This window comes from Eucalyptus grandis, chromosome 6 (genome assembly GCF_016545825.1).
Source record: "Eucalyptus grandis isolate ANBG69807.140 chromosome 6, ASM1654582v1, whole genome shotgun sequence".
NCBI lineage: Eukaryota > Viridiplantae > Streptophyta > Magnoliopsida > Myrtales > Myrtaceae > Eucalyptus > Eucalyptus grandis.
Window position 1 is genome coordinate 15517976 of NC_052617.1, and position 22172 is coordinate 15540147.

Below are 22172 nucleotides of genomic sequence, written 5' to 3' on the forward strand. Positions count from 1 at the left end.
TGTTTGGTAACCATCCAAATAGGGCCAAATTCTGATTCTTCGTTCCCGGAATCAATTTGGGCCTAGAATCGCGTTTGGTAAAAATTTTGTTCCCGAGAACAGATTGGGAATGGAATCAAAAATCAAAAAAAAAGTTGATTCTTGTTCCGGAACGAATTTGAGAATCAAAATCAAGAACTCTCCTTCTTCCTTCCGGCCATCTCGCGACCGCCGTCCACCACCGCCCGCCACCGTCCGCCGTCCGTCCACCGCCGGTCCAACGAGCTCGTCGAAGGCTCGCCGGACCAGGGCGAGGTCCGGTAAGCTTGCCGGGAGGCAAGCCCGGCCACGGGCGAGGCTCGACCTCACCAGATCCGGCGAGGCCGAGCCTTGCCGGGCTAGGCAGGGCCGGGCAAGCCTCGAGACGCCTAGCCCCGAGGCTTGCCCAGCCCACCGGTGGCTAGGCGAGGCTCGCCCGGCCTCGCCGATGGCTGGCAAGCCTCGCCCGGCCCGGCGAGGCTCACCCGACGAGGGCCGGCCTCACCGAAGGCGGCGACGCTCCGGTGAGGTCACCGGCCCTCATCCGGCCGATCGCGGATCCAACGACCGGCCACAAGAAAGAAGAAGAAGATGAGAAAATGAAAAAAAAAAAAAGGAAAAAGAAAAGAAAAAAAAAGTAAAAAAGTAAAAATTTTATTTAAAAATTAAAAAATTGATTTGGAACATAATTAATAAGCACGGTACCAAACGCAATCCTATTACAGAATCAGAAATTTTGGACAGTTACCAAACGGCTTAAAATGCTTAGAATCAGTTCTCGGGAACAGAATAAAAAAGAATCAGTTCTGATCAGAATCTACTCCCAGGAACATAATTGTTACCAAACGCGCCATAATTCTCCCCTCATGCTCCTCCATTGCAAACATACAAGAGCGAAAAGTCTTTGTGCCTTGCCTCTTTTTCTACATAAATGCATGAAGCTAGACCACTCTCCTAACAATCATATCTCTCTCTCTCTCTCTCTAGGTAGCTCGAGACCGAAATGACGATGATTCTCTTCTCGGCTCGATCTCTCTTCTTTGCGCTCGTCCTTCTATGCGCCGTTAACTCAGCTGCTGCCACCACTCGTTTGCCCATCGAGGAAGGTAAAGAAAATAAAGAAACCCACCATTCTTCTTTTGCTTTCATCGTACTGTTCCTTTTCCTCCTCCTATTTTGGGCTCTCACCTTCACTGAGCTTGTATTTGCTTGTGCTTTCTTTCTTAAGTTAAAGAAAGATGTTGTGCAGGCATTCAACCTCAAGCGCGCACGCGAATCTGACGTCATTTTGTGCTTGTTACGCATGGTATACTGCGGTCTCTTTTGACTTGTTGGGCTCTTTTCTCTTTCAGTGGAGGCGTTGAGAGAAATAGCAGACGCATTAGGGAAAAGGAACTGGGATTTCGAAACAGATCCATGCAACAAGACAAGTACATGGAGTGACAAAAGTTGCCTGACGACACTACTAATGACGTCAACTGCAGCTGCACTTCCATCGGCAGCGCCAACAACACCACCGTTTGCCATGTCACCAGCATGTATCTCTCTCTCTCCAAATAAATTGGAAAAAAAATCACAATTTCGTGAATTTTACAATCATAGGTTCCTAGCTATACTTTGACATCAATCACCTGATTGTGCACCAATCTTTTTTTATCTTGTTGTAAGGTTAGCTTGCTGACATGACAAACCCGAAGCCTATACTTTGGGCACCATGTTAGCAGTTCACCAGAAAAGATCGACCTGTATTTTTGGGTCAAAATGGATTGAGTACAAAAAAAAGAAATGGAAATTCTTTGGATCAGGGAATTGAAATCACAGTTCGGCTTGCAAAATCCATTGAACTCAAGGATCACAATTGAAACTTACCCATGAAAATAAGCTGCACTTGTGAATGATTATTTTCGTTTTGAAATTCAAAGCCATAAAGATGGAGTTGGTAGAGAAAGAATAGAAGAGATGCCGTCATTTGTAATTTCTATCATGTTGTGGTTATATGATCAACTTCTCGTCAAACTTTCAGTTTTGATGACGATTCACCTCTGAACAAAATATGGGTAGCTTTTATTTGACTCAAGGTGCTTTTTCTGAACATTGAACAAGAAGGATATCTTTAAAGATTTCGGTAGAGCAACGAGGTTTCAATTTAAATTAGTGGTATTTACAAATATCATCTTCACATTATATGATCATTTATCATATATTAAAATTATTAATACAATAGTAACAGTTACTTACTGGTGAAAGTAAACCGCACTTTCAAATAATTATTCTAGTTTTGAAATTCAAAAAACATATAGATGAAATGGGAAGAGAAGGAACAAAAGAGATGTCGCTCACTTGTGATTTCAATTGTGTCATAGTTATGTGATCAACTTCTCGTCAAATTTTCAATTTTGACAATGATTTACCTCAAAACAAAATAGGGATAGTTTTATTTTAGGTAATTGGCTAAAGGTACTATTCTAAATAGCAAACAAGAAGGAGATATTTAAACTTTTTGGTAAAGCGATAACACTCCCAATTTAAATTAGCGGTATTTACAAATGCAATAGGTAAATATCATCTTGATAATATATTATTATTTATTGTATTAAAATTATTAATACAGCAATAACAATCTCTTACCATTAAGTGTGGTTATCCAAATTGGCGTAATTTGATTTTGTATTATTCACCGTATAATGATGTTTATTGCTAATTAAATGAATAAATGCTCGAATTTCTATATAACTATCATTTCAATCATGCTATTATTTATTTCATCAATTACTATTAATAATAGAAAAACATAATTATTTTTATATTGAAAACAAGTCACGATAGAATAAGCCTCTGTGTCGTTGTGAAATCAGAGTTCTCAATGAGCAGTCTCTAAACGGCACTCTCCCGCCTCACCTGTTCAGATTGCCTTTTCTCGAGAACTTGTAAGCACTCTCCCTCCATTTTCCATCTTCTTCTTCTTCTTCTTCTTCTTCTTCTTCTTCTTCATCGTCGCCGTCGCCGTCACCGTCGTCTGTCTCTGTAAACAGTGACGTCACCCGGAACTACCTGAACGGCACGATTCCTAAAGAATGGGGCTCTACGAAGTTGCGCAACATGTATGTGCTTTCTCTCTCTCTTTCTCTCTCTCTCTCTATTGCGAGTGTATCTTCTATTGATTGGGGGAAACGCGGGTTGCAGTTCTGTACTCGGAAACCGATTGACTGGTCCAATCCCGAAGGAGCTGGGATACATATCCACACTTTTCAAATTGTAAGCGATCACTCATCCCGCCGCTCGCGTCTGGCCTCTTCGCTATGTTAAGTTTGGTTGATGTTTGAAGATATTGACTCTCATTCTTCCGCTCAGAGTCGTCGAGATAAATCAGCTCTCTGGACCTCTGCCTCCAGAGCTCGGGAACTTGTCCCAGCTACATATACTGTGAGTCTCTTCATGCGAATTTCTGCATTAGGCATCCACTTTGTATTCGCTGATGACGTCGTATTTGTTAAGAGATCAGCATACAATTTCTATTAACCAATGTGATGTAACTGGGTCTTCTTGCTCCAGGCACCTTTCGTCAAATAATTTCACTGGGGAGCTGCCTCCGAGATTTGCTGAATTGACGGCATTGCAGGAGCTGTTAGTTCCCAGATTCCACAAACTCTGCTAATATATCTAGATACTTCTATTCTTCTTTCTTCATATGAGTCTTGTGGTTTAATGCACTGTAGGCAACTCAGTGATAATCAGTTCACGGGAAAGATACCTGATTTTATTCAGAACTGGACAAATCTCAGCAAACTGTAAGGCTTAATGCTTCTTCACCTTTTAAGTCGGTCTCTATAGAGATACCCCCAAGATAATTCAACCTGTCAATTGTATCATCAGGGTTATTCAAGGAAGTGGATTGCAAGGGCCAATTCCCTCCGGGATCTCACTTTTGGAGAAATTGTCCGACCTGTCAGTAAGGAAGTTTGGCATTTCAATCTCATCTCTCCTTTCTTTAAAATGGTATCAATCTAACAAAGTTTCCTATTTGATTTTGATATGCAGGAGAATAAGCGACCTTGATGGACCCGAGTCCCGAGTTCCACAACTTAACTGTAAAAGTATTAAGACATTGTGAGAGCACTGCCCCTCCTTGAATAGTTTACTTAATTCAAGAGAGCCATATCGTCTTGGCAATGTGACAATATCAGTGCTTTTCCCTTATAGGATTCTGAGGAACTGCAATCTTAGAGGAGAGCTACCTAGTTATCTAGCAGAATTGATGAACTTAAAAACATTGTGAGTGGAAAACGGCTTTCCCCTTTTCCTATTCTGAGCAGAATAAATAATTTTACCCTTAATGACTGAAATTTCTCCTAGTTTATGGTTGACTATTGGCTGCACTTAAGAAACCCATTTGAGATGGCTTGAAGGTCCCTTACTGACTTCAATGGTGTTTTGATCTTTTCTGTTGATACTGATGAATTATGAATTGTGATGTGGCATTTAAGTGTCTGGTGATTGTGGCCTCTGCCTTGGAATATACAGTTTCGCGCAGAAGCAGAGGGACCTTTTCTTTCTTTGTTTTCACTTTGCTAGGAATAGAAACCATGGGAATTCTTACCTTGGTTGTGGTGCCCATTTTGTCTATTTTACTAACTTCAATGGAGGCTTCTAGTGGTTGATCATCTAGAAATCTTCCTTCTAGTGGTTTACATTCTTGAATCTCAGCCCCACAATATCTAACTGGAGTTTTATGCTTGATTGTCTTATATTTGTCAGCCATTATATTCTTTGTTTGAATGAGAGCATGGCTTCAAATGCATCTTTACACAAGTCAATTCTTCTTATTCATCTGGTCATCTCTGTAAGATTTTATAAATGCTACATTTAACAGCAGTCTTTTGCCATTCTGTCATCATCAGCCATCAATGCTTATTCTTTGTTGACATTTTGAATAACCGAATTTATGCAGTTCTGTGTGGCTTATCATATGCTCCATTTCCTTTTCATTAGATTTGACTAGTTTGTAATTTCTCCATCAATAATTATATTGAACTGCAGAATCATGCTTTCCTGTTTTTGAAATCCTCATTCTATTTTTTATTTTACTATTTTTTTCAATATTTTTATTTTATTATTCACTCAAGCTGATATTCTACTCTTTTACCATCCTAGTATTTAGTTATCATCCCTTTATTCATGAATAAAATGTTATGAAGGAGATCTGTTCAATAAATTATGATTAGCTTTAGTTTTGGTCCAATTTGATAAATGGAATCTCCCAATTTGAACTATAATATGTTGCATTCCACGGGATGCATATAATTTGTTGCCAGAGTAGTATTTCTAGTTATATAAATTGAAATTTGCATGTTGCAAATTTGATTTACAGTATAATTTTTGTATATGTGACCAACTTAATGCACATGGATTTTATGCAATGAATGCCTCTGGAAAGGAATGTCTAGTAGAAAGCATAGACACCAGGCAGTTGACCTGTATGTCTATACATCTGAACTAGACCTGTAGGTTCATTGATGTTGTCTATGTTTGTACAGTCCTCCAAAGTATACTCAAAGAGTGTCCAGTGGTAGTCTCTTAAAACTATCTTCTCATTATTTTTGTCTCCTTTCCATTTCAATTGTTTTGCAGGGACCTCAGCTTCAACAAACTGAGTGGCAAAATCCCTGAGAACTTTAGCAGCCTGGTGAAAGTAGAATATATGTAAGTACTTTGATGCTGGACTTACGCTTCTTTTTCATATATTAGATAAGAATCTGAATTTGCAAGTTGTTCCAGTGGCCAAGCTATAGGCAACTCTTACTATAAAGTAGTTGAGCTATCAATAGAACTTACACCATGATAACACATCCAGTTTATATCCCTTAAAGTCCTCGTGTCTCGAATGCTTATAATTTCACCATTCAAATTTTACAATGATTTGGGTTATGAATTTATGTTTGTTGTCAACTAATTATTTTCATGGGACTCTAGTCTTGGAGCAGATGTAGATTGATGATATTCTGTTGCTTAAAGAGCACAATTCACTAGTTTCAATATAGTTACTTGTTTAAGCTGGAAAAGACAAATGGATCAGTGTTACTTAAATACTTAATAGTTGTATGTGTATGTACTTAATGCATGTCCTGTGCGCCAGTTTTATGATGTATAGGAGATTAAGGATAGCAAAAGTCCTTAGGCTCTCTATTTGGTTCTTTTTACAACAACGGCCATAGGTTGTTAGGTGAGTGCAGTTCTTGCGTGCTATCTAGGTCTGCAGATTGGACCTTGATGTATTGTCCATAGTCTTGCAAATGATGAGAAACTGTAGTCCTAAGCTTCTTGGACCATTTAACAATGGCACATCTTTTGATCTTTTTGCTCAACGATTGACTGTTTGACATTGGCACATCTTCCCCCATTATTTATTTTGTCTTAGAAGGACAGGAACATTATCACGAGGAAATAGTTAATAAGCTAGCAAGATAGTATCCTTCATTATGTTCAGCTTTCTGTACCAGTGTTATGGCAACCCATGCTCTCCAAGTTTTGCAAGGATCAAGTTTTTCCTCTGTCATTGATTTCCTTTATCTTTCATATCCAGCTGAAAGCTCTGTATTGATATCATGAGTTAACAGATTTTTTCCTAGACCTCTAATAATTAAATGCTTATAATCTGCTCTGTGATTTTTCGGTTTGAGTTCAAAAAGTACATGAGGAACTGACTCAATTCCAATAATCTTGTTTAGCTATCTGACTGGAAACAAATTGACTGGAGTAGTGCCTAATTGGATCCTGAAGAAAGCAGCAAATTTGTAAGCTTTGCTGCCCGAAGAAAATGGCTTGTTTAATTACTAATTTGCGTCTAGCTCTATCTCGCTAATTTTGCACTGTAGTAAGCAATTTTGCACTCCCATCTTGCATCTTTCTAATTTGTAGCCTATGAAGTTAAATTGAGATATCATAAGTACCTTTCTCCTTGTTGGGATTTGTCTTTTGGAAAGTTATATGTAAGACGAGAGGCTGAACGGTATGAAAGAATAAAAATCGGATTTTCTTAGTAGTGCCAAGTTAGCCCCACTTTCCCCTATACAAAAAGCCCTTCACAGCCCTAGATCTTTGTCAAACTTCTTGGAATGATAAAAATGGCATTTGGAAAATTTTTGCTTCCTATAAATCCTCATTGAAATTTTGTCAAACACATCACCTGCACAATATGATTTGTTGCTTGGGCATGTTTATAGGTTTGTGTATTTGAGAAACTCTGCAACCAAAATGAGTGTACCTAGGAGAAAGTTGATATTATCTTATGGGCATAAGGATGAAGCTTTTATGTGGTAGTTTTAACAATAAATAGTGGTCTGGATATTTTCTAATAAGAAGATCCAACTTAGGAGTCGTTGGAATCACAGTTCTATTTGTGCCTCTTGCCTTATATCTCATGTCTGTTGTACTGTTACTGTGTAAAAATGTATTTATGCTATCCGACTAGTTCTCAAGTCTCCGTTCACTCCATTAGTCTTTCTCCCTTTAATATTTTAAGATAAGATTTCTTGAATAAAGATGACATATTACTTTCATTACCTTGTGATGTTTTCGCCTTTCCACTTGCCTTTCCTGTCCATATTTTGCAACTGGTCTCCCTTTTAGTACATTATAATCATTTGATGGATTGACTTTCCATGTATTTTCCAAATTGATGAGATTTTGGGAATGGTTGGCTATTTCTCTGTGTAGTGATCTATCATATAACAACTTCAACGTTACAAACACAGACTGTGAAGAACGATCTATGTATGTACTACTTCCTTCAGTCTAAGTCGAGGGCTCCCCTCAAATGTGCAGTTATAACTTATAGTCCTGCAGATGTACAAAATTTTCATTTCTCTACTGAATGTTGATTTTGTCTTTTCTCTACAGCAACTTGTTCGCAAGCTCAGCAGTTGACAATGCGTATGTTTGAGATAAATAATTTCACCAAGAGTCTTGGATTTCCAAGGACCTGCATTTTAATTTTTTATTGAACTTCATTCAGAATGATGATGATTTTCACATTAAAATCTTTGTTGACTTGCTCAGAACCTCATATCCCGCCACAAGTGGGCTACCCGCATGTTTGAAAAGTCGGCCTTGTCCAGAAAGTAAGTTGATCTGCTGTATATCCTATCATTATCATCAGATCCTGATATTGCATTATACTCTCTGTGCATCTCCTTGTCAACTCTCCTCTTGGCTATCGTGTCAATCTCTGGGGGTTAATGCATAATTATTACTCTAGAAATTCTAAAAGCCACCTTCATGAAATAATGTGTTGCTCATAAACTTGAGAGTTTCTATGTGATTTTCCAATAAATGAATGCTAGTTTATTTAGTGTGTCTGGAAAGTCCACTCCTATTAACAGAAAGAAAAAAACTTGATTTTTCTCTGTGTGGCTATTTCTTTACTCCATCCAGATCGGCATAACCTCTTCATAAATTGCGGTGGGAATGAAGTGAAAATAGGGGACAACACATATGACGATGATTCAGTGTCGCTTGTACCTGCTTCAAGTTCCTTCCCGAGTGGAAAATTCTGGGGCTACAGTAGCACTGGTCACTTCCTGGATGACTCCATTGAAGTAGCTACTTATATATTAGACAATGACTATACATCCGTACTTTCCAAGGATAGTGCCCAGCTTTACACGAATGCACGACGTTCTGCTATCTCTCTAACTTATTATGGTTTTTGTCTGATGAATGGGATCTACAATGTAAGCCTTGATTTTGCGGAGATAAGGTTCACGGGCGACAAAAGTTATAAAAGCCTTGGAAGGCGAGTTTTTAACATTTATATACAGGTAAATTTTGGCCATTATCTAGTGCTGCTTCTACTATGAAAAGCATATAAAGCGTTCAATGTGTTATGGTTGGGTTGTTTTATCTACATATCTCATATTTGCAAATCATGATCTGATCACAATCTCTACAATTTATTGAGACTGATAGTTCCACCTTGTTCAGTGTGGAGACATTCAACTTCAATCAGATTAAACGTTATTTCAGGGGAATATGGTGTGGGAAGATTTCAACATTGAGATTGAAGCAGGTGGAGTTGGAAAGCCGGTCACAAGAAATTTTACTGCCAATGTGACCAAGCGCACTCTGGAGATACGCTTATATTGGGCTGGGAAAGGAACCAATGCTATACCTACAAGGGGAGTCTATGGTCCTCTTATATCTGCTATCTCCGTCTATCCTGGTATGCAGACAGACGCTTCCATGTTTCACTTGGTGCTTCTCTGTTGAGGAAGTTACCCATATTCACATTGGAAAAAAGTACCTTTTTTTTTTTTTTTTTTTTTTTTGGGTCTTGCACCAGAAGTCATCAATAGGCTACTCAGTTACTTGGTTTGGTTGCAAATGTCCACTTTGGATTCAGGCCATTGGCATCTGTTACAGTTGATCAGATAAATTTCTATAGTGGCTGACTACGATCTATTATTTGTCTCTTAAGAGGAGAAAATTGGCTATGGTTTGCTTTTTTTTCTTTCTATCTGAGCATGTTTTCACTATGTATCTTTAATCCTTCCTTTCAGACTATGAAACTATAACCTCATTCACTTTCCTGCTGTGAATCAACGACCATTGCGCCTGTATTATATAGTACAGCCTGGAGAATGAAGAATATGTTTCTTTTTCTTATTCTTTTTCCCTTTGTATTCATCACATGTTCCAAGGTGCTTATTGATCTGATAGTTTCTGTGAAGTGTTCTGAGCAGTTCTTATTTCCTCTTGATTCTCAATTAGTGTGCTGTCCCATCTGTTGTTTTCTGTGTTCACCAAGAAGCTACCGATATTTTTCTGCATGTTTGTCTACCCCATTTACTTGAATAGTTGTGGGTAAACATATGTTGTTCTTTCTTCACTGCAGACTTTAAAATCCCAGGAGAGTCAACCGGCATATCTGCTGGCACTGTAGTCGGGATTGTGGCTGCTATAGTTTTTGTAGTTTTTCTTATCATGGTTATCCTTTGGTGGAGAGGATGTCTTGGACGTGGAGATGAAATGGCACAAGGTAATTGTATACCTCTGTTATATTGTTCACATATATCTGTCTAGAAATAGAATGTTATGTGTTCTGAATACATTTCTCCATTCCCTACTCTCTTTTTTTCTGTTTTATCAGTTTTTTTGTTTTTTTTTTTTGGTAATGGAGGGGTAATCACATCTCATCATTTATATTTCACACAGTTGTCCTGTCAAACTGTTGGCGCGTCCTTTTCTGGTGGGCGAAGGGGTAATCACAATGAATCATTAATACTGCAACTAGCTTACACTATTCTCCTGTATAACTATTGATGCATGACATTTGTGCATTGCATTGGAAATTCTATTTGACACAAAAAGAAAACAATTTATTGTTAAGCCATAATACAGCTAAAGTGTCATTGATCCATTTCTTTCTTAGATGCGTGTGTGTGTGTGTGTGTATTGGGTCTCCTTTGGGGCACAATCGACCATATATATTCTAAATCTGTGTTTCAAGATGTTGAAATAAAATGCTGGAACTTCGGATATACAAGATATTGAAACATTCAAACCTTGCCTTACGTTCCCAAAGTGAGTTTTTCCTATGATTTTTCTTTCCCCCCACTACTAAATACCCGGAGGGCATTCTCATTTCATTTTTCAAAGTACATACTGCCAACCGACGCCGGAATTTCCTAGAAAATAAATTTCAAGATGTTAAGATACACTGTCCTGAACTTGCTCAGACAAAATAGTTACAATAAGGTTTTCTGGCACATTGAGAAGGAATTGCCACGTCTTTGTTAGATAGTATATTACATACTTTAGTTGTTAATTCCTCCAAATTCTTGAAAGTTCCAAAATGTGGTGCAGATTTGAAGGTTCTAGCATTGCAAATTGGTTCATTTACCTTGCGACAGATTAAAGCTGCCACAAACAATTTTGATGCCGCCAATAAGATTGGAGAAGGTGGTTTTGGTTCTGTGTACAAGGTATGCTGGAAAATCGGTAAATAAACTTCCCCCAATTCCCAACAAAAAGGAATTGTAGAAAGCATCATTCAATGTATCTAAATCTTCACAGCATAAATCTTATGCCAAAGTTCAATCACAGGGTCTTCTGTTAGACGGCACCACTATAGCAGTGAAGCAGCTTTCATCCACATCAAAGCAAGGAAATCGTGAGTTCGTGACTGAGCTTGGGATGATTTCTGCTCTTCGGCATCCACATCTTGTGAAACTCTATGGATGCTGCATTGAAGGAAATCAACTTTTGCTGGTTTACGAGTACATGGAAAATAACAGTCTTGCTCGTGCTTTGTTTGGTAATTTGATATCACATTGTGCTTCACTGACTTGAGTTAATGACATGGCAGTAAAGCAGTTTTGATGTCTTCTGATACAATTGAAGGTCCTGAAGAATTTCAGTTAAGGTTGGATTGGGCGACAAGACACAAGATATGTGTGGGTATTGCCAGGGGGTTGGCATATCTTCATGAAGAGTCAAGGCTAAAAATTGTGCATAGAGACATTAAAGCTACTAATATTTTACTGGATAAGGATCTGAACTCTAAAATATCAGATTTTGGTATAGCAAAGCTTGATGAGGAGGACAACACACATATTAGCACCAAGATTGCTGGAACTCAGTAAGTTTCTTGTTTTATGTTCCTGTTAACCTAATTAGGAGTCAGTGACAACATAGAAGAATGGAGTAGAAAAATCTCGTCTAATTTAAGAAAAGTGAGTTGAATGGAGCTTTGTGGTTGACTCACATCATCCCAAAGCATGGTGCTCGACAAATGGGGCTTAATCGCAAAGCTCCACGCCTCTCTCACCGCTCTTCGTGTTAATTAGGAATAAATGTTAATGATATTTCATAATCTATTATTAATATTAACTTATGCAATTGTTAATTTGGCTATAAGTTGATATTATAGGCAATAGAGCTAATTCGCCTATGTTTCTGTTGATTATTGTATAAAGAAATTTTTTTTTTTGCATATAGAAGTTGTACACACACAGAAAAATATATAGTAAGCATGTTCAAATGTTTCAAACGTTTGCGTTGACATGTGTAGAAAGTCAACCTGTTCATGAAAAAAATGTGATTGATTAGGGAAAAGATAGAACTGTAAGTTCCTTCTACTAACTCTAATAGTAATTGCTTAAGGAAAAATAGCCATAACATTAAACAATTCCATTATCTCAACAAACTTAAATGATCTAGTACAGTTTCTGCAAAAATTTTATCCACCTACCTGATATATTAATCAAAAGATTGATCGTATTATACACACTTCATTTAATACATTAAGAATAGTCAAGAAAAACATTTTGGAAGGTAATTCAGCATGCCCTACCTAATATATTCTCTCATGCAAAAAGTATATGAAAATATTACGATACATTTAGGACGCAATACTTTTTAACAACCTATATTGACATGTAATTTAATTGTTTTTATTATGTTTTTCCAATAACAATCTACTTAATGTAAAACAATTAATGAATAAGAACAACTACTATATGTTAACGATTTCAATGTAAATTATCTATATATATTCCTTTGCATGAAAAGTGCAATTTTTCGTAAATATATTTCACATGACATAAACATAGATGGTGCACTTTCAAGTGAATTACAAAAGAATAAAACCAAAATTATAAAGCAAGCACATGAATCACAGGGTTTAGAAAGCTACTGAGAAAATGTAAGGCTGTTTTTCTATTGCTACAGCAACATCAACAACAACAATATTAAGGCTGTTTTTCTATTGCTACAGCAATATTAAGATGTTTTCTTGCCCCTAGGCTTGGATTTAGGAATCCTCCCACTGCTGCTGCCTATGTATTCAGACCTTGTCTCAGCCTGTTTCCAACTCTTTTTTCTTCTAATGAGCCTCTTTTCCAAGTTATAGGGATGCACTTGTTTTCCAACTACAAAGCTATATGTATGCTGAAAGTTATATAAAAAACACAAATTTTCTTTTTTATTTTGAAATATTATCAGCGGAATCCTATTAAAAAATCTCTAAAATGCGCTTGTTTTTTCCTTGACTCTGGAGACCATGGTGTCATGATTAGGAATATCTCCTTATTTTGTATTTTGGGAAGACGAGGGACGATCTTTGGAAGAAAATATTAAGTACTATTTAAGATATTTGCCATGTTGCAAACACCAGCTCTTTTCTTGTTATGCAGTGGATATATGGCACCAGAGTATGCAATGCATGGTTACCTCACTGAAAAAGCCGACGTCTATGGTTTTGGCATTGTTGCCTTGGAAGTTGTTAGTGGCCGGAGCAACACCAGTTACCAAAAGAAGGAGAAATGCTTTTATCTACTCGATTGGGTAATTAACTCTAGCGTTCAAAAGTTTCTTATTATGATATTTAAATCTCTGCTTGTGCCGGTTGAGAGATGGATTAAGGAAATGTGAAAATAGTATCGAACTCCTCGTATGCACTTTTAATGGTTGAAAAGGAGAGTTACAGTTACCAGCTACTGAATCCTGTATAACAAATTGTAATGCCGTTAAGTGCAATTTGTCATTTAAAATTAATCCAATTATTCTTGTTATATTGGTCTATACTGAATTTGAAAGGAGCAAGTAATCCTTGTAGGCCTATGGTGTTCATGCTCAAGATGAGCGACTTGGGGTGAGGGTGGTCACGGATTAGTCTGGTTCTAAGGAAATGAAACTGGAATTTACCTAGTGACACAGTTAAACTCAAACAATGGGCTGCCTCCTGAAGGAAGGAATCATGTAGATTCTTTCTTGGATTGAAGACAATTCTATTCATTGAAATTTGGGGTCTTTAAAATTTGGGTTGTTTTGTTTTAGAATTTATAGTTTTATGCGTGACATTCATACTCCCTGTAGTTTCATTAGCGCCAAACAAGTTGGTCGAGTACTTTACAGTTTTGACAATTAGAATTGGATTTAAAAAGTTCTCAAGACCTTGCTTGACCCAAATATTGATATACTTTCGATTTAGACTTAAGACTTTTTTACATCCATGTAATTGAGTCCAAAAATTGGATTTTATTGTGCTTTGAGTAAGCCAATCATTAGCTAAAAACAATCATTGTTAGTCCCTGTTACACCTGATTTAAACCTAAGTTGCATAATCAGGCAGGTAATTCTTGTTAAACTAGAATTGAGAGTAAAAGGCAATGAATGGTGTAAACCATGGGTGGACAATTCTCTTGTTTCATGTAATGACGAACTGACAAATAATTCCTGCCATTAAAACTCAATAAGAGCTGGTAATTTTAAAGCAGTGGTGGTAATTTTTTTTTGCGACCGGTGAATGTCAGTAAGTGATCAACTAGTGTTTAAATTTACTAACTTTTACTTAAAATTGGTAAAGAAATCATGTTTCATCTGTATTGACTTGTTCAATTTTTTCCTTCCAAATATAACTTATGATGAAGATGAAAAACTAGCAGGTGTTTATCAACTGCATTTGTCATGAAATTACCAAGGGCAGAATATATCTCCTTTTTCCTGTTTTAGTATTCTGAGAATATTCTACAACTGATCAGTACCTGTAGCTTGAGGGAAATATCTTCCTTTCCATTTCTGTTTCTAGGCGCGAGTTTTGAAGGAGAGAGGAAATTTGATAGATCTAGTTGATCGGAGGCTGGGTTCTCATTTTGACGAAAAGGAGGTGCTGGCGATGATAAAGGTAGCTCTGCTGTGTACTAATGCGACTCCAGCACTCAGGCCGCCGATGTCATCTGTGGTTAGCATGCTTGAAGGCAGCGTTGCTATTCCAGTGCTGGACCCTGAGGACGCTATCATAACGGAGGAGACGATTGAGGCCATGAGGAAGCATTTCAAAGGTGACGAACATCAGGCAGTGGATGAGAATATCACCAAGAGCATGCGCACTGATGGACCCTGGACTGGAACTGCTTCTTCTACATCTGCTAATGATCTCTATCCAATAAATCCGGATATTGATTACTGGCAGAACAGGAAATAAGAAATGGTTTGCTATGTTTTGAGTTAGTTTGGTTTTGAAAGAACTAGGGCTTTTTTTGGTAATCCATCAAAAGGAACTCCTAAATTTTGCTTCGAAGTTTATCTTTTGTTCACATTTGAAACTGAAATGGATACTATACAGAATACAACAACTATTATGCGGTGCAGTAATTGTGTATTGTAAACTTCTTATTGGGGATGATGGCTTGTTGTTTGATGGTTGTATTCGTGCCACTTCTTTCGATATTGTTAATCATACAATGACGATGTTGCGAATTCTACACGCAATTATGATGTGGATGGTTGCCACTGCAAAGGTGGGAATCTATTATGGAAGCTTTTCATTGTTTGAATGGCGAGATGTGCAGAGTGGCAGATTCTTGCTCTTGATGTGTTTCAATCCCCGAGCTAAGCTTGTTATACGTTGCTCCTCAAGAATTATTTTGAGGAAGTGCCAGGTTTTTTCTCTTTAGTGTGGATGATGCTCCGCCAACGTCATCTATCCCATCTGTGAGAAATGATGATACAGAATACTACATCCACAAAAAAATTTATCCGTAAAAACTTGCACGTATAGTCACTCTCTTACAAATGGTAGATTATTGCCTCGTTGGCACACTACTTCATTTCTATTAATTTTCTTATTCTAATCCTTTGCCTTTGATTCTCGGTGACGGTTAACCGTGTAAGCTCACCAAAGGAAGGGAGCTTTCATTCATACGAAGGTCTCCATTTCCAGTCCATTAGATTTATAGAGATGTTGGGCTTTATGGATGTATTCCTTATTTTTGCATTATCCTGTACTCACAATAGGTTAGTATCTTTATCAAGTCCTATACCCGGCTTTACCTTCTTGGTATTCTTACATTTAGGAGATATTGATGTGCAAACTAAATCCCAATTGAAATCTTTTAAGGACATGTGCTTAGGTCGCCAAAACAGTCTTACGTTAATGTTAGGGGTGAGTGCGGTTCCCGAGTCTACTCAGGAACCGCAAAACCCGGTTCTAAAGAGACCAATTCCAATTCGCGGTTTCTTTTTTTTGGGAACTAGAACCGGTTACGGAACCGCAACGATTACAAGGAAAAAAGTTCTTGAGAAACACAAAAGGGGAAGAAAACCTGCTGAGGAAAAACAATAAAAGAAAAGGAAGGAAAAGTTCTTGAGAAAATCGGAGGTCAGCAAGGGACCTGCTTGGTTCGGCTTTGAGGAAATGCCCTTGGCCAAATGCAAATATATTTAGGGTAAAGGGGTTTTCGAGAATGATCGGGCATTTGGCAAATAACGCATTGGAAAGTGACTTGTGTAAAAATACCGTTTGGCAAAACTTATTACAAATGGGCTTTTGTTTTTATTTTTATTTTTATTTTTATTTTTTTAAATCTGAAAATCAAATCCGGCAGCCAGCAAGACCAGACGGCCAGATCTGGCCTCCAAACCGTAGACACACGTTGTCGTCTACAGTCGCAGAGGCCAGATCTAGCGGCCTGATTCGTGCGAGCCGAAGGAGTCAGAGCGCAGAAGCAGGGAGTCGACGTGGTGCTGCTCGTGCTCGTCGAAGGGGATGGATCCGCCGCGAAAGAGGAAGGCGTCGACGGTGGAGGCGGAGGCGGCGGCAGGGCCGGTGGAGAACTCAAGTCGGGGGCGTCCTAGAACGGTGAGGCGAGAGGGCCGTCGGGTTGGTCGAGGGAGGGTGAAGGCCAGATCTCGCCGTCGGACGGCCAGATCTAGCGGCTTGAGGCCTGGTCCTCGCGAGCCGAAGGAGTCGACGCGGTGCTGCTCGCGCTCGTCAAAAGGGATGGATCTGTCATAGAAGAGGAAGGCGTCGACGGCGGAGGCGGAGGCAGTGTCGATGACAGAGGCAGAGGCGGAGGCGAAGGCGGCATTGACAATGGAGGCGGCAGCGGAGAACTCGAAGAAGTCATGGGGAAGAAGGTGAACGACGCGTGAACAGTAAAGCTTGTATTGGGAGAATGCCGAATGCTCAAAGCTGTCCTACCCCAAAGATTGGGCTTTGAGCATTTGGAATGCCCGCATTTCGCAAATGGGCATTCAAAAGCCCTTGCAAAACACCCAAAATTTCTCCCAAGGGGCTTTGGGCCCCCAAAGCCCCTTGGGAATGCCCAACCAAACACCCCCGACAGCTGCAGGAGAGAAAGTGACGTGAGAGAGAGACGTGAGAGCAGAGGGAAAAAAAGAAAAAAACAAAAGCACAAAAGCAGAGACTGTTCATCTTCGTCACTCCGCCCCGTAGCTGCTCGAGGGCTCCACTACGCCGGCCACCGCACGGCATCGTGCTCGTCCATGAACACTGCGATGCATCTTCGTGCCAAGCTTCACTACGAGCAGCATAGCTGCCGCCACCGCCACTTGCTAGTCTGTCACTTCCTCCCGGGACCTCCACACGAGCACCCTTCCGCAACGCTAGAACTGGTCACCGAGCCACCACGCTCTTCCGCCTCTTCTCCGACACCCAGCAACCCTCGCCTACGCTGCTCTCTGTCTTAAGTTCCACCCCCATCTCCGCATAGCCCCGCCGACGCCACTCCACCAGCAACCTACGCTCGCCTGACACCACAGCAGCTCACCTCTGTCGCCGACGCCCCTGTCGCAACACCTCTGCAGGCCAGATGCCGCATTGTTGCCACACCAGCACCACAGCTCGACGACCCGACGTCCCTTCTGCCTAAGCGTTCACCGTCTCGCCGCACTAGCCTCGCTTGCATTGCCCCTCTCTTTTTGTGTTTCTTTTTCCACAGGAACGAAGGAAAAATAAGGTACCAGCTAGTTTTCATATTCTCTTCCTAAATGTTTGCCATGTGATTTTAATGTTAGCAGCAGTAGAGATTTCAAGACCATTCTTTTATGGGCAATTTATTTTTTGATGGGTCATGACCAATTTGCTGCTAGTGCTAGCTGTTATTCTGTAAAATGCTTAGATTTGCATTTTCATTCTACCGCACCCTTTTTTGTATGTGGACAATGTCATATAGAATTATGTGACGATTTAAGCTTTAGTACACATATATTCACATATGTGGGTATAATAATTATAGTTAATCAAGCATCTCATTTCCTCTTTGGAAACTTTTTATTGGTTTTGATTATGTATGTCCATATTCTTGGAACCGGTATGTTTGCTAAGACGTGGAAAGTTACCGTAGAGTATACACATATGTAATAGTTCAAATCTGAAAATGAAATGAAAAATAAAAAATAAAAAAATTGTTGGAATCTGGAACCGACCCTAAAATTTGTGACAGGGTAGGTTCCAGTTCTTGATTCCGACGGTAGGTTCTAGATTCCAAAAATAAGGAACAGGTACCCAATGGTAGGTTTCAGGTTCCAAACGAAACCGAACTGGAACCTGAAACCACTCACCCCTAGTTAATATCAAGAGAATTAAACAAGTTAGAAATCTCAAGTGGCCTAGATTCCTCTCCTTGAGATCCAAGGGGACTAGCTTGTCATCCTACGGCGAGTTGGTTTTGACCCCACCAATTTGAAGTGTCAACATCAAAGGCGCTAATTGGCTGCTACTCCCTACAACTACAGCTTAGCCAAGCAAAGCCAAGTCATTATTTAATAATTTTTTTAAAGGACATATCTGCTGCAACTTCCTAAATCCTATATAAATTCCTAGGCCCGCCATCCACCGCAAATGGAAACCAAATCCTGTATTTAAGTAGCTAACCGAAAAAATAATATCAAATAAGGTACATTAAGTAGCCTAGAATCCAACAATGCCCTTTTATCTCTCTCTCTCTCTCTCTCTCTCTCTCTCTCTCTCTCTCTCTCTGTCTCTCTGCAAAAAGAGCCTTTTAGGTTGCTATGTTGCGGTGAGAGCAAAATGGGTTGGGGTTGGTGGGTACAGAGGTAATGCAGATGGGCTCTTCCTCCTTCTCCTTCACATTCTTTTCACTGGAAGCTAGGGAGAAGTACGCTATCAGTGCCATAATTTGTGTACGGCGCTACTTTTGTGCCAAAAGTTTCCGTCGGATCAATTAAGTGCTAAAAATTTTGAAAAACGATCATTTCAATGCTTACACCAATCCGGTTAGCCGGAAATCCGACGTGATAGTTTTTTATTAATTTTTTATGCTGATGTGGCTCGCCAGAGAGAGAGAGAGAGAGAGAGAAGCCATGGCAGCATTGTCTTCTTCCCCGAAGAACAACACCAGCAAAGAGAAAGAGAAGCCATGGCAGCGTCGTCTTCTTTCCCGAAGAACAACACCAGCAGAGAGAGAGAGAGAGAGAAGCCATGGCGGTGGCATCTTCTTCCCCAAAGAACAACACCAGCAGAGAGAAAGAAGCCATGGCGGCGTCGTCTTCTTCCCCCGAAGAACAACACCAGCACCAGCCACTCTCGAGCAAAGCCCAATCCACCATCTCCATCTACGCCCTCCTTGTTTCCCTCGCACTCCTCGTCTTCTCTCTCTCTCGCACCTTCAACCCCTTCTTCCAAAGACCAGCCACTCTCTGAACAGAGCCCAATCCACCATCTCCATATGCACCCTCCTTGTTTCCCTCGCACTCCTCGTCTTCTCTCTCTCTGCACCTTCAACCCCCCTTCTTCCTCCTCCTCCACCCTCGCCTCCTATTTTCCCATCACTTCTTGGCCGAGCAATGGTGGTTGAGCGACAATGGCCGAGTGTGGTGGCCAAGCGACGGTGGCCGAGCAAGCTAGGTCGGCGAAGATGAACAAAAAAAAAAAACCCTAATTTCAATCCCAAATGAGCTATGCGGCGTCGTTTTCCTAAGCCATCCACATAGGACGGCAAAACAACGTGGTTTTCTTAAGTAGGATAGAAAACGACGTTGTTTAAAGGGTTTATCAATTTTTTTTTTAAAATATAAAAGCCACATAATTATTTTGGCCGGAATTTCTCGCCGATAGAACCAAAGTGATCGTTTTTCCTCTGATTTGGCACTTAAGTGATTCGACATAAACTTTTGGCACTAAAGTGAGCGTTGTATACAACTTATGGCACTGATAATGTACTTCTCCCCTGGAAGCTGGCTCTTTTGACGTTGATGGTATGGGGTGCCGAAGCAGCCCGAGGAGGCAGCAACAAAGACCCCCCAAGGTGTGATGTGTTCCTGGGGAGCTAGGTGGCGGACCCATCCTACCCTCTCTACGACTCCTCCATCTGCCCCTTCATCGAGCGCGAGTTCGCCTCCCTCCGAAATGGCCACCTCGACGTCGCCTTTGCCAAGTACCGATGGCAACCCCTCGGCGTCAACTGCTCCTTCTCTAGGTACTGCTCTCTCTCTCTCTCTCTCCCCCCACTTGCCTTTTATTGCTTCCTTAGGTGCAGAAAAGGTGGAACCCGTTATGCCATTGATTTGATTAGTCCACAGGCATCTATATGTTCTATGATGGTCCCATGGTCCCCATTCCGGTGCGGCTACACAGTTCCCTCGCAACAACTTATTTCGTGACTCAAAAAAATAAAAATAAAAACTGTCTTTTCAAGGATTACTATGCACACAAATGTTCCCGCCAACAGTAGATCGCAACAACAATTTGTTCATACTAAACTTTTGAGTGATATCGCGCCCCTATTGTAAAAGCCACTCACCTTAAATCTTATAATAAAGTACGTATTACTCCAAGTTCAATAGTAAATAGTGGATTTGCGTGAGATCCTGACATTTGATCTTTAATGAAATCGCACAATAAATAAAGATTTTACTTTTTATTTGACAATTTCACCCCATCGTAAAATGTCTTATCAATTTTTCAATATAATGTTGTTATATATGTTGCCATTTCAATTATTATCAAACATCATTTTTGATATTTTTTTTTAAAAGATAGATTTTTGGTTCGTATATAGCATATCCCATAAGCTTTAAGTAAAGAGGAGATTTCGGTTTTCAATATTGCTATTTCGATATTAAATTATGCTCCAAATAAGAAAACTTTACTGTTTTTTATTTATATATATATATATGTTACGTGTAATCCATATTTACATTCATTCCTTGTTTTTTTAATTGACTATTTACGTACCTTGTCAGACATTATTTTTAAATTAGTAATTAATATTCTTATTTTATTATTCTAGTAAGGGATTTATCAACAAAATTGGGGGAGGGAAGGATGATATTCGTGAGAGATGTCCCGGGAGGCAACAAAGCTAATGATTTCCCGCGCCTGCTCTATTCCACGGAGCAGCAGCGCGTGTCCGTCACGGCAATAGGACGATAGAAGCTTCTCGAGCGTTGATTGGGCCCACGCGTGGTAGAGTGCGTGGGAGTAGATAGAGCCAAAAATGATAAAAGATTCGTTTTCCCGGGAAAACACAAAACTCGCCGGTGGGTGAGTGCCGTCGAGCGCACGGTCGGTCGCGAGCAGCATGTGTCGAAGTTGACAAAATTTCATTTTAAATTTGTGGTACTTCGCATGGGATTTACCGAATTCAACAATTAAATATATTTTAAACAAAAAAAATTTCAATATATATATAACATTTCGATTAGGAAGACTCTTAAACTTTTCAACAACACCCGAATCATGTCAATTGAACGTAATTTGATTAATGAATCACTTTTAAACATAATCGACCCATTTTCAGTAAATTAATTAAGTGATCTGTTATTAATTCACTTAATTTTGTTTGATTATTTGAGAAACAAGGCCTATTAACCTGAATACATACTCAATTTCATGTATATGTGTGTACTTGTTGAAGGAATGGCTAGATATGGTGCATGATCAAGGGAAAATCAATGAACGCTTAGATCCTAATTTAAGGTTAATTGATATGGACCACTGTTTTGTGAATACAAATGATGACTAATTATCATTAACCACAAATTAACCAATTAAGTGATTTGGGGTGGTCGTTATGTATGCAATACAAAGGCGATCCGGAGGCCCGTTTTGAAATCCGCAACTTGTTTGTTCTTGTTTGCTATTGTTTTGAATCAACAACTTGTTTGCCATTATAATTCAATTGGCTCAAGTGCGAAGTTAACGCCATCGAGGCAAACTATGGAGGAGGTGGCTGTAGTTCTTATCATTGAATCTGATCTCTTTTTGTACCCAATTTGTCACCTAACCATGTTTTAGGTTTTCAATTCAAGTTTGTAATAAATACTCGATAAGTTGTAGGGTTTTCTATGTTCTTGCACTTTGAATAGTTTACTTTACACAATGCACTTTCCTT

General features: G+C 39.5%; 2 pseudogenes; both read left to right on the top strand.

Annotated features, from left to right (window-relative positions):
• Window positions 1-1021: 1021 nt before the first annotated feature.
• Window positions 1022-15190, top strand: LOC120294341 (annotated as a pseudogene).
• Window positions 2923-22172, top strand: part of LOC104431428 — a 99071-nt pseudogene continuing 79821 nt past the window's right edge.